Source organism: Leuciscus leuciscus (assembly GCF_965113295.1).
Source record: "Leuciscus leuciscus genome assembly, chromosome: 14".
NCBI lineage: Eukaryota > Metazoa > Chordata > Actinopteri > Cypriniformes > Leuciscidae > Leuciscus > Leuciscus leuciscus.
The window spans coordinates 33332265-33344900 of NC_138738.1; positions in this window are offsets into that span (position 1 = coordinate 33332265).

The following is a 12636-nucleotide window of genomic DNA, read 5'->3' on the forward strand; positions in this document are numbered from 1 at the left end:
ATGACACCTATTGGTGTTGCCTATATGAACAGTGCTAATTCAGGTTAAGAATACACTGTGACAGAGGCAAAACAATTTATTAAAATAATAATAACAACAATAACAATCATGATTATGACGACGCATGCAAAACAGAGAGAAAAGACTCAATTCTATTCGAATAATTACACAATACCACTGTTACGTTCCCAATTCATTTTCTAGGGGCAAAAGGGAAAGTAGCTTTAAAGCAAAAATGAACAGCGACAAAGAAAAGTTAACCTATCTGAGTCCCAGCACACAATACACAAAGTAAGATTTCCAATACATTTATTTACAATAAGTGATAAATACAGTGCAAAAAGAATCCTAAACAAACAGCTCCAAAAGAAAAAGAAATGAAGCCTGTTCTTCAGGAGCAGGTAAAGCCAAAACAAACAAAAGATCTCACTACCCGGTAGAAGGAACACCTATAATTGACCTACAACAATCAACACAAATAAACAACAGAACTCTTACCTTACTTCCTAACTAACAAAAAGCAGGAGAAAATGAGAAAAGAAAAATGGCACCCACTCCCTACTGCTCCAACACTCAACAATGGGCAAGCAATTCAAAGCTGCACACTACAGCCACAAGACATTTAAGTTGACCTTGGTTTAAGCTTAACACATCAAAGCTGCCACTACAGCCGTAACAACACATTTAAGCGTAACAACACACTTAAGCTTAACATACACCAACAAGAGCAACACTCCAAGTCTGGAAACACAACAGTCTCAGGCCACATTTACACATAGCCGGGTATTTAGAGAAACGAATATTTCTCCCCCTCCGTTTTCAAAAATAACATCGTGCACACAATATCGTTTTCAAAAACAGTTGCCGTTTACATCAACCCGCATAAATACAAAGGGGCGGCAGTGTAAGGAGAAGGATAAAGCCATGCAAGCCAATCAGAATCCTCAAAATCGACAACGACGAATAGCACGAGCGACTTCCTGTTCCTTTCAAAACAATAGACATGGCGCGAGGTTCGTTCGTGTGGACAGACAGCGAAGCAAATGCAAACAGGCCAAAAGCGTTTTCACAAAAGTAAAAATGAGTACCACTTTAACAGCATCCATGATCAAATAGTAGCCAAACAAACTCATAGACAGTATGGAACAAACTCTAAACATAGGGCGCTCACATGACGTAAGCATTTTCTGGCGCATAATGTGACGTTTGAGAACCTAAAACCCCGTTTCTCCCAGTTGACACGGCAACACATAACCGGCGTTTTCAGAAATGTCCACTTTGGCCGGAGTTTTTAAAAATAATCGTTTTCTGGGATAAAAACGGCGTTTTCGTGTAAATGACAGGCCAAAACGCAGGGAAATATCTGCGTTTTCCCATCGTGTAAATGGGGCCTCAGTCTCTTGGGAGAAGAAACCTCTCCCAGTCCCAGTCCCAGTCCCAGTCCCAGTCCCAGTCCCAGTCCCAGTCCAAGTCCCAGTCCCAGTCTCTCTCTCTCTCTCTCTCTCTCTCTCTCCCCGGCTCTGCTTAAATACTGGATCCTCTTGCCATTGATGAGGAACAGCTGGTAGGTCCCATCACCTAGATTAGGACAGGGAGGAGCACAAGAAATTGGACAAAAAAACAAACAAAAAAAAAACTTTTAAAACAAGCAAAACATGATCTGCCAATGGGGTTAGAAAAATGATGTCCAAATTGGGGGGCGCTCTAAGGGGGTCTCGCCCAGGGTGTAATTCAATGTAGAACCGCCACTGTCCTGCCGTACAGTTTTTGTTCTAATATTAATACCAGAGGAAGTTTGGAACTCGTCAGCTACAGTCTTCCTCTTCATGGCGGAGTTGCTGCTGTTCCTAAATGCTTTCATTTTCCATTTAAACCACTTAAAGGTCCCATTGCATGAAAATTTCACTTTATGAGTTTTTTTAACCTTAATATGAGTTTTTCCTCGAGAGACATCATGGCTTGCAAACGAGCGAAGCATGACAGTTGCTCAGTGTTTGGATGTACAAATGAACACAAAAGTATTTTTTTAGTTCCTTCATCCAAGCCTCTGAAGAACCAGTGGGTTATGTGAATTTCTGATATGTAATTGTTCAAGTTCAGACAGAAAATCTTTCTCTCAAAGTCGTTCAATACTGTTTATGCATCAGTAAATCAAGCCAGTGACTAAACGATCAACTTCACGTCGTTTCTCTTAGTAGGGTAAAAATAAACTTACTTAAACTGTGATTAATATAAATACAGAAAGCGATCAAAGAACAATCCCTTTCCAATCGCCCAAGCTGTCAATCACACAGCGTGAGTTTATCTGGACACTTGCCAAAACTCGTTATGAAATCAATGACGCGGTTACACTGCACAATGAAGCTCTTACTGTACTTACCTCATGTTTGCATTGGTGAAATCATTAGTGAGAGTGCAGAAACTGCGTTGCAATGATAAGATCTTCATTCACGCGATCAACAGGCTGTCATCTGCTCAATGCTCATCACTGCAATGTGATGGGAATAGATCTAAATACTTAAACTTCTCACGATTCGTTAATCCTGATAGCTGTAATAGTAAAAACGTATAATAGCTGTAATAGTAAAAGTTTTCGAGAGAGTTCCACATGTAATGCTAAATATTTAATTTGCAAGCATGTCAGCCAATCACAGCAGTGGGCGTTTACACTTAAGTCTCACAGCCAATCACAGCAGTGGGCGTTTACACTGAAGTCTAACAGCAGCCTTCAAACAGAACGCTCAAATCAGAGGCTAAAATCAGGCTAGGAAATATGCCTTTTATTTCTAAATTATGACAACTTGTGATCTAAAAAAAACATACTAACATTATAAGGGCACCCCAGGAAACATTCTAAAATAATAAAATAATCCATGCAATGGGACCTTTAAAATTGGCCTTGAAATATCTAGCACAGATGAAATTTCACACAAACTGACTTATTGACAATACCATACTTGAATTACTGAGCTCTTTAGAATATTATTAATACTAATATTAATATTACGTATTGGGTCACATGACATTTATTATCTGTGACATCTGCAGGAATATGAACAGTAATTTGAATCTCACCTCAACATAGTCTGTATCATCACTCTGTTTGACACCTGAGAGGTCAGAATGGAAGTTTACTGCACAGATTACAGGTTTGTGTGGAAACATGTTTCTCTCCATTTGATTACTGTCAGATGTTTGATTTCTCTCATGCATCAGACTGGCAGCCTACAAGTTTAATATTGACTTTTGGATAATATTGTCTTCTGGATTCACTAGACAGCTCTTAGGCCCCGATCACACCAAACAGAGCCTTATTTTGCTGTGAGGATAACTAAGAATAATTGAGGAAGAACTGATGTCGGAACAGTTGATCTTCGGCTGACAAATCAGAGGAAAGGGGTGTTTCATTCATCCCACGTGTAGAAATCGAATATTCAAATTGTTTATTTATTTCTCTACCTCAGAATGAAAAACGAAAAATCAAGCTGAATTCTTAGTTTTCGGTTTGTTTGTTTTTTGGAAAAAATGAAAAAAAAACGAAAAAGGAACTGTTTTTCTCACTTTTCTACTTTCATTATTAAATCAGATAACGACTGAACGAATGATAACACGGATTCCTCCTCATAACTTTCTCACCACAAACAGTTCAGCACACTGTTTCACACTGATCTCTGAGAAACCCTGGAAATCTCTTTTTCCTCCATATTGATGAGACTAGAAATGATGAAACTTGAACCAGTCACAGAAAACAGATGGAAAAATACACATATTGTAGAGGAGTTTTGACTAATGCGCTGATTAGGTGATTGTGCCCAGGGTGTCAAACACATCACAGGATTCAGAATCTTCTCATCTTTAGTGTGTAAATGTGTGGTCTGAAATAAACAAATGAATAACATTACAAATTATATGAGTGTATAGTATAGTATTGTAGTGAGTATACTCTAATACACCCCCCCCCCCCCCCCCGCACGCCGCATACTCACCCATCCCAGAGCGTCACCCCATAAGCACCACCACACTCACTATGCATACAGTATGCATCGACATGTAATTGAGAGCATTATGAAATACTAAGTGTTATCAACATGTCAATTTATTATAAGCAACACAAGACTTTTACAGCCAATGACATTTACAGCTGGGGAGGCTGGACTGATTTTCTACTGTTTAGTGTTAATCACCATCTAACTCAGTCAGTTAAGAGCTACCTTTAGCCTTAGATGTTATATGAATAATGGTCCCTGAAGCACAGGTTTTATCAGCTGACAATTTTCAAAAAATATATATTTTTTAAACATTATAGGCACAAATACAAATTTACTTTTAGAAATGGTGTTATTTTAAAATACATTTTACTGTGCAATTTCTTTCTAACTAATTTGAGTTAGACCGAACTTTTATTTTGGTGGGTTGTAGACATTTGAGTTTCTGTGTGTTTTAATAAACTATTATTATTATTATTATTATTATTATTAGGCCTGAAGTATACTCTACTGTGCAAATAGTAATATATTTCTGTTATAATTTCTTCAAGTTATACCGAACTTTTATTTTGACAGGTTGTCATAAAGACATAACAGTTTCTGTGTGTATATGAAACGAATGAATGACGATAGTTTTATCAAATGAAATGGTGAAATTCTCGTCAAGTGACTCTCATAGCAGCTCTGCGATGAAATGCACATGTGTAGCTGTAGCCTACATCATTCATGTCTCAATACAGTGAAACGTTGAAAACACCACGAGCGTGAGTCACCCGTGCTTCTGTAGTGGAGCACACATTGAGCGCTCATTCCCAGAGACGCGTAGAACAATTGCAGTCTCTTTTAGTTTTAATATTCATAGACACTAGTCCATATCGAGATTTGATTCATTGTACAGCCCTACTTTTGATTTATTCATTCAAAAATAGCCAAAATCCGTGACGTTCTGCCCTATAGCAAGTTCCATTTGTGACTGGATTCCGCGATTCGATCCGTGTCGCTTCGCAAACACAGACGGGGTGAATTTATGAATGAAAGTGAAAGTTCTGACACAGAACGAAGTTGTTACGTATCCTCACGCTTTTTTAAGTGGGTATACGCAAATCCTTGGCCTTTTCTAGTGGGTATACGGCGTATACCTGCGTATCACGTAGACTACACCACTATATGCACGATATATCGGCCGCCGATATAATATCGGCCGATATGGTCATTTTTTTACACATCGGTATCGTTCCGATGTCAAAATATGGCCGATGTGAACAGGCCGATATTTGACGTGTGAAGTTGAAGATGAAGTTGACGATGCTGACTCGATCTTAGCAGTAGTGAATGTGCCTGAGATAAATACACATTTCATACAGACGACATAAGCAGAGAACAGTCTGTTTTCTTTCGTTTTGAATTGTTCTGTTTAAAAATAGACATTTCAAGCTTTCTATATATGTCTCCGGTCTGTGAGGCAGGTAGATTTCGGTTCATTTATGAGACGCGCTCCAGGTTCACGCGCCCTCGCCTCCGTGTCCTGATTAAATATTTTCTACTATATTTACTTCTTATTTAATTCAATCCAGGCAATTGGTTGATGAAACATTTATCAAAATTAAGATACAATTAATACAAAACGAAATTAATTCTTTTTGTGCTTTCTGTTTGAGGTCTCTGTGAAAGTTTTAAAGCAGTCTTAGTGGCGCTTTCAGAGCGCTCACGTCAACTGTCCCGTCCGTAACATTGTTAGCGCAGTCCAGTGCGACTTATGTTTTTTTTCCTCTTCATGACACATTTTTGACTGATCGTTTTTTGACTCGTAGATATTTGAATATATTGCTTGATATTTGATACCCGTTGGAATTAGATTTTTCTCAAAAGTGACAGCACGTGTGATTTGTGGATTACTGATAAGCGCGAGTGGAGAAACAGGCGTTTATTGATTCATTCTCAGTGTTGAGAAACGTATAGCCTTCATGTGTTACGTTATTGTATTAATAATAACTAAAGTAGCCTACCTAATTATGTTACATATTTATTTTGTATGAAAACTAGCGCGTTCGTTACTTATGGATTAAAAAGTAGGCCACCGTTGTATCAGTGCTGCGCGAGCTCTCTCTCTCACAAACACGGACGCGCGCACACACAGAGAGAGAAGATAATTGTAAAATGAAAAATTGACGGGCTAAGTTTAAATTTTGTTCTTGCTTGTATTTTTTTCTGTCAAAATATCAGAACGTATTTTGTATTATCCATCCGTGTTTTTAAAATTCGTTAAATGACGGACGTTTTACTGTTAACACAGCCCATGTCGGATTCGTCTTATAGCCTAGGCTACTTGTTATTATTTTTAGAATGATTCGTTATGCTATTATTGGACTCCTGTCTATTCATTGTCAACTGTTTTCTATAAATATGTTTGTATTGGCTAACATTTATTCAGTTAATGAGTGTCCTGTTTAAAATGTGCAATGTTCAAACGCAAAGACAGCACGTCACAAATAGAAGCCCTTTTCCCTGTGGTATTTTTTAGTATCATATTTGGATATTGGAATAATAAATAAAGTAGCCTATCTTAATTTTACACAATGTTCCTGTTTTTTGTGTGGTTTTTTTTTTACTGTTTTCTAAGGGTTTCTTAATTTTAGACAAGTTGGCCAGCACACATTACTGTTTATGCAATGCAGTATAATGCATGTGTGTCGTATGTGACATATTTTGCACACAGGTAAAGGTGCCCAATATCAGTCATTTCTAAAATAAAAAAAAAAATAAAAAAAATAAAGTGTTTTGGAAAATAGCTCTTTATTTGATAATCATTAAAATTTGTTTTCTATACAGAGATATCGACATCTGCAAATATCGGTATCGGCCATAACAGCAATATTAATATCGGTTATCGGTATCGGCCTCAATTTTCACATCGGTGCATCACTAATTGTAATCAATACAATGCAATTAATATCAACTTTCTGACAGTGTGTGTACGAGTATTCAAATATGTACGAGTATCGTACGAATTGGACAACTTGTTAAATCTTGTGAATTATTAAGACTTTCAGACTATCTTCGTACTGATTGGGCTATGGGTTTTGTGAGAAAAGGTTTAAGCAGTGGCGTCATGCCCATTCAAAGTGAGGGGGCACGTGCCCCCTCAGATTTTTCCTCCCTGATCATTTTTTTGTCACAACTTTATTCCTATTATGCTCCATAATATACCAGAGCCTATAACGACTCAAATGTATTCTTCTGGATGTGTAATAAATCGGTCAGCAATGCATCAGCCCGCCTCTTTTTCCTAATATGGTGTCTGTGTATATCAAATCTAGAGCGCTACGCGCAAATCTTTGCTGTGTATGTTCAAGCAACTCACTCGTCTCGCACGTTGAGCTGGCAATGTTTTACAGATGGTCTTGAAGTGGTAAGTGGGCAAAGCAACAAATCGGCATTGAATTAGTTATCGGATGATATTAAAAGGTAGTGGGATTATTTGTGGTTGACCTGGAATTTTTAACTTGATCAAAAAGTGATGGATTTGATATTAGCTGCGAATTCAGAGCATTAACTTAAGTTGTGTCAGTGTAACGTTATCGATAGCTAGCCTAGTCTAACCGCAAACTAGTTGGCTAACGTTACTGCCATACAAAGCCATAGTAACGTTATCTGATCGGTTTTGATTACTTTTTTTACATTTCTGTCAAATATTAACCATTTTCAAATAAACGGGGTAGTGTTAACCTTATTCAGCACTGAAATCTGTCAAACTTCTTTCAAAGTCCTTCATCACATATTAATATTAAAATAACTTAATTTCAGAGCACCACAAAGTCAGACCTCAGCACCTTTATGTACCTTTAATGTAAGATCGTTCTTAGGTCACATACCAATTATCATAACATAAAAACTGCAATGGTACTGTTTTTAAAATCATGTGTAGTAGGCCTAAGTGTACAGTAAGTGTGTGTGTAAACATGCTTTAATGAAGTAGACTTCAAAAGCTTTTGAATTTGAGCTTACAGTTCTTTCATCAACCTGTCTTTTACATAAACTTACAAAATAGATACTTGAACTTAGTCCTCAGAGAGGAGGGTTGCTGCTAGCTCCGTTAAGGTATTTCTGTCCCTCCCAAACTGCATTGAAATGGTATGTTTAGCAGCCAGAATGAAAAAAAAATTCTCCCCCTGACCCCTCCAAACATGATGCCCCTGGGTTTAAGAAACAACAAATGCTTGATAAAATGTTTGATTTAGGGTTCGAACCAACACATGTATATACCATTGCGAATATTTGCCTTTGCAGCTGTCTGTCTCCTCCGTTTACTTGTCCTCAAACAATAATAGTCCGAAAGGTCCTTTTGGTCTTTTCAGCTGAAAAAAGAGAAAAATAAAATATCATTATGTTGTTTCACATCATTCCTGTGGTAAAAGCATGGTAAGCGTTGTGGTTAATGTGCATTACAATAAGTATCACATTAAAACTATCAATAGTGTGGTAAAAGCATGGTAAGTTTTGTGATTACTGTCTTTTTACTACACTTACCACAGTAAAACTAATGTTAATGTGGTAAAAGCATGGTAAGTGTTGTTTGTACTGTGCTTCTGCTACAAATACAACTTTTGAACTAATTGTACTACTTTTAATCTGATATATGAATATGATTAACTGATTTAAGGTCTTTAGGCCTATGCTCACGTCATGTGACAGGCAGTGTTTAATCACCCTGTTTTGAATTAGAAAGCAATAAAACGCAAAGCCTCAGTGGAGATGACAGATATAATGCCGTGACTGAACGTGAGCTAATCTGATTAATATCGACAAACATAAAATACATTATATATCACACATTATTTACTTGCGTGACAGCGAATTTACTTACCAACATCTGACACACGTGTACTGATGCCAAATATCGCGATGTGTTCGGAACGAGACTTCTTCAGGCTTCTAAGGGTGGCCCAGAAAAGTTCATTAAACACATTGTTAATATAGTCCAATTTAGTCATTTAATCAAAAATATCTTAATTTGTGTTCCGAAGATGAACGAAGGGGTTGGAACAACATGAGGGTGAGTAATTACTGACAGAATTTTCATTTTCATACTTAATAATCGTGACCGCCAATAGCAGCGCTTGGTAATCGTGACGTGGGCCAATAGCAAAGCAGAATCATTGTGGGAAATACCGACTGTATTAACGAATAAAGGTTGAATTTTTTGTGTTATTATCGTGTTTAACACATCTGTATTTGCCCGCGCGAGTATATCCAACTTGAGAAATCGCAGCTTGAATTTACAGTTACCGTCGAAGAGAAACACAGGTCTTGTCTGCCCTATATAAATAACTGCCCGCACACTCTTTAGGTGTGGAGGGTAGGGCGATGAGGCTGCGAGCTACACCTATGATCCATTGAATCACTTTGCTGGCTGGTGCACCGGCTAATCGTGGTTACCTTGATGCACTTGCTGATCTGGCCGGGAAGACACTTATCGGATTCCTTCCACAAATGGTTTTTTGACATTTTTTGGCTTGTTTCTTCATGATAATGACATCAAATGAGAAAAGAACTAATGGGAACATTTCATATAACATTAAAACACAATCAAATCATTCAATCATTTGAAATATTTACAATCTGCACATCGGTCCGTTCATTATTCTCTTTCGGAATGAAAGATGAAATTTAAAAAAGGGTGCAGCTTGGTTTTTTGTTTAAAAAAATTAATTTAAAAAACAGAAATGGCTGTATTTTGTTTTACAAATGTATTGTTGTCATCAAATAATAGTATTAGAAAATTGGACGACCGATTTTAATTTGTAATATTTATTTGTAGCCTACGTTTATTGTATTTCATTTGACTGATCGCCTCTTTACCCAGAAGTGCGAAGTCATAGATATATAGGCTACACTAGACGTGGCCTTGGCTACGGCAGTTGATTGGAACGAATGCCCTAAATATATCAATAAATGAGCACTAAATATTTAATATTCAATTATTTTAATGATCACAATTAAAGTTTTAATTTTATTAACTGAACAAGCGCAACATTCAGCATTCAATCAAATATTCTAAAATATGTATTATTATTAATCATTTTATTTCAACATAATATCTCGTTATTTCGACATAATATGTGTGGGTGCAACAAGCACGATGTGCATTTGTAAATGTGCATTGATTTTTATTAATAAACTAGTGTTTTCTGACAGTGTCGACTCGCTGCAAAGATGAAGTTGACGATCGCCGTATCGTGAACGCGCCTATAGAGAGAAATGCACATAATGGATTACATAATCAGAGAGTAGCCTTTTTCTTTTCGTTTTGAATTATTTCGTTTAAAGACATTTCAAGCTTTGTGTATTTGATGTATTTCTCATGCAATTGGTTGATGAAAAATTGATTAAAATTAACATACAATTTATACAAAACGAAATTCACTTTAAAGAAAGCCTTTCTACAAAACAAAACTTAATGAAGTGGTCAAAATCATGTCTGATCCGCTCCATGTCTCTCGATATATTGTGCATCCTATCTTACTCGTGCTGTTCACTTTTCATAAATCGACATACATGGGGGAAAAAAATTTCATTATAACATTTTAACAAATATCAAAATAAATGCGCTTATTTAATGGCTACAACAGTATAGGCCTACAGACTCTCTATTTGTACAAATTGCTGCACGTTCATTTAATTCTGAATTTTGCACACACAAGTTGATAGGCATTTGTTCCAATCAAGTTCATGATAATTGTGCGTGCATTTATTAATCATTATATGATACTAAAATCATAACAAAGTAGGCTATGCTATGTACAAAAAAAAAAAAAATCAGATGAGCCCAGAATATTCCAAACTGCCACATCTAGTGTATATAAACTTTTGATCATTTCATTTCCTGTTTGGAATGGAATAAGGAGAAATGAAAACCAGCTCGTTTGTTCGTTTTTTTTTTAGTTTAGCTTTAAAAAAAACGAAAAATGAGATTTTGGCTAGATTTTTCATTTTTCGTTTATGGTTTACAAGTCGGTTTATGGGTTCGATATTTCATTTGCACACGTGGGCGGCGCTGAAACGCCCCTTTCATCTGATTGGTCAAACCGCTCCGCCTTCAGTAAGCTGTGAGCTTTTCTTTCTGTCAGGCAGAATAAGAGTCAGTAGGCTACGAGTGCGGCACTGACAAATGCCCTTTAATGAAATAATGTCTGAAACCACCACTCACTGTTAACTACACACAATATTTGATTTAGAAATATGTTGCTGGTCACGTAATTCGTGCTGCTGCGACTTGCAAGCAACCCCTTTAATGCGAGCCACAGTAGCCTATATGACAGATCATATTAGCATATTTCCCATTGATAAATACAGTGCAAATAGTTCCATCTCTTTGGATAAAAGGGAAGTGGAATAATAATAGGCTGAACTGTACCATGATAAAAATGTCCGTAACATTTACCACTCTAGTCTTTTATTTACATCAAAAGGCAGGTAGGCATGTGTGACATAGCCTATGGGCTATAAATAATTTTGAATAGAAATAAAGTATATATTTTGAATTTAAGCATGTGTAGCCTACTCAGTTCACATGAAAAGAAAGAGACAGAAAAGAGAGAAGTCAGAATCAGTGAACGTAAATTAAATACTGACAAAATTACCTGGTTTGGGATTAATTGTTATTATTATTATTATGAGAAATTGACTCCGGCTAGAACTTTGATGCTTCACCAAACTCAGCTCAGACCCTCAGACTGGTCTAACTTGCTTCTAACTGATCAGACTTTCCCGAAAAATCCATCGACTTGAGTTATCTGAGCAATGAAGGCCGTAATACTTAATGCTGTCCACTAGAGGGGGCGACAGGATAATAAGTGTTTTCTACTCTCTTTCCCTGTTTGCATCAGTTTAAATGACAAATAAATGCATGCATTTCATTCATAAATAGGCCATATCTGTGTATCCACTCTCTAGTTTATTTTAAGATATTGTTATTCACACTGGTTTTTGCATTTAATGTTTGTCCATCCGGAACTTTTATTTGTCATGAGCTCTGTAGCCTACTAGAAAAAAAAATAAAAATTATTCAACAACACAAACTCTGTTTTTACTCGGCAAATTTGTTTTTCTTTCAAGTAAGCTATAGCCTACAAGTTATCCTGCTTTTTGCCATGGCTTTCCATAGCCTACTGCCCAGAATAAACAATATTTTCTCCACACGAGATGTTTAAAAACCCTGCATTTAGTTTTTTGTGAAGACGAGCGCATATCTTACAAAGGTTCCAGTTCTGTTTAGGCCATTGTAGTTTGTAATGCTTCACAAAGGAAGTCCATTTGTGCGGTCGTTGGCGTTAAACGAAAAGGACATTCTGAATATGAGCCTATACTGTAAAATTAGCTGGCTTAAAAATGCGGACTGATCATTGCAGAGAATAACAGACGCCTCCCGGTGCTATTCGTATTGGAATTGTGTAATCACAGATTATGAACAGATGTTTTACACAACAACAGGATATATTCCCATTGGGTTGTTGTTGGGATTTCATGTTTAGTGGGAACTTTATAGACATAATGATTTTTATACTATAGGCATAATGATTTTTATACTGTAGCCTATACAAACTGTATTATCCCCTAATTCTAATGTAACAGTTATGGCTAGGTCATCTAC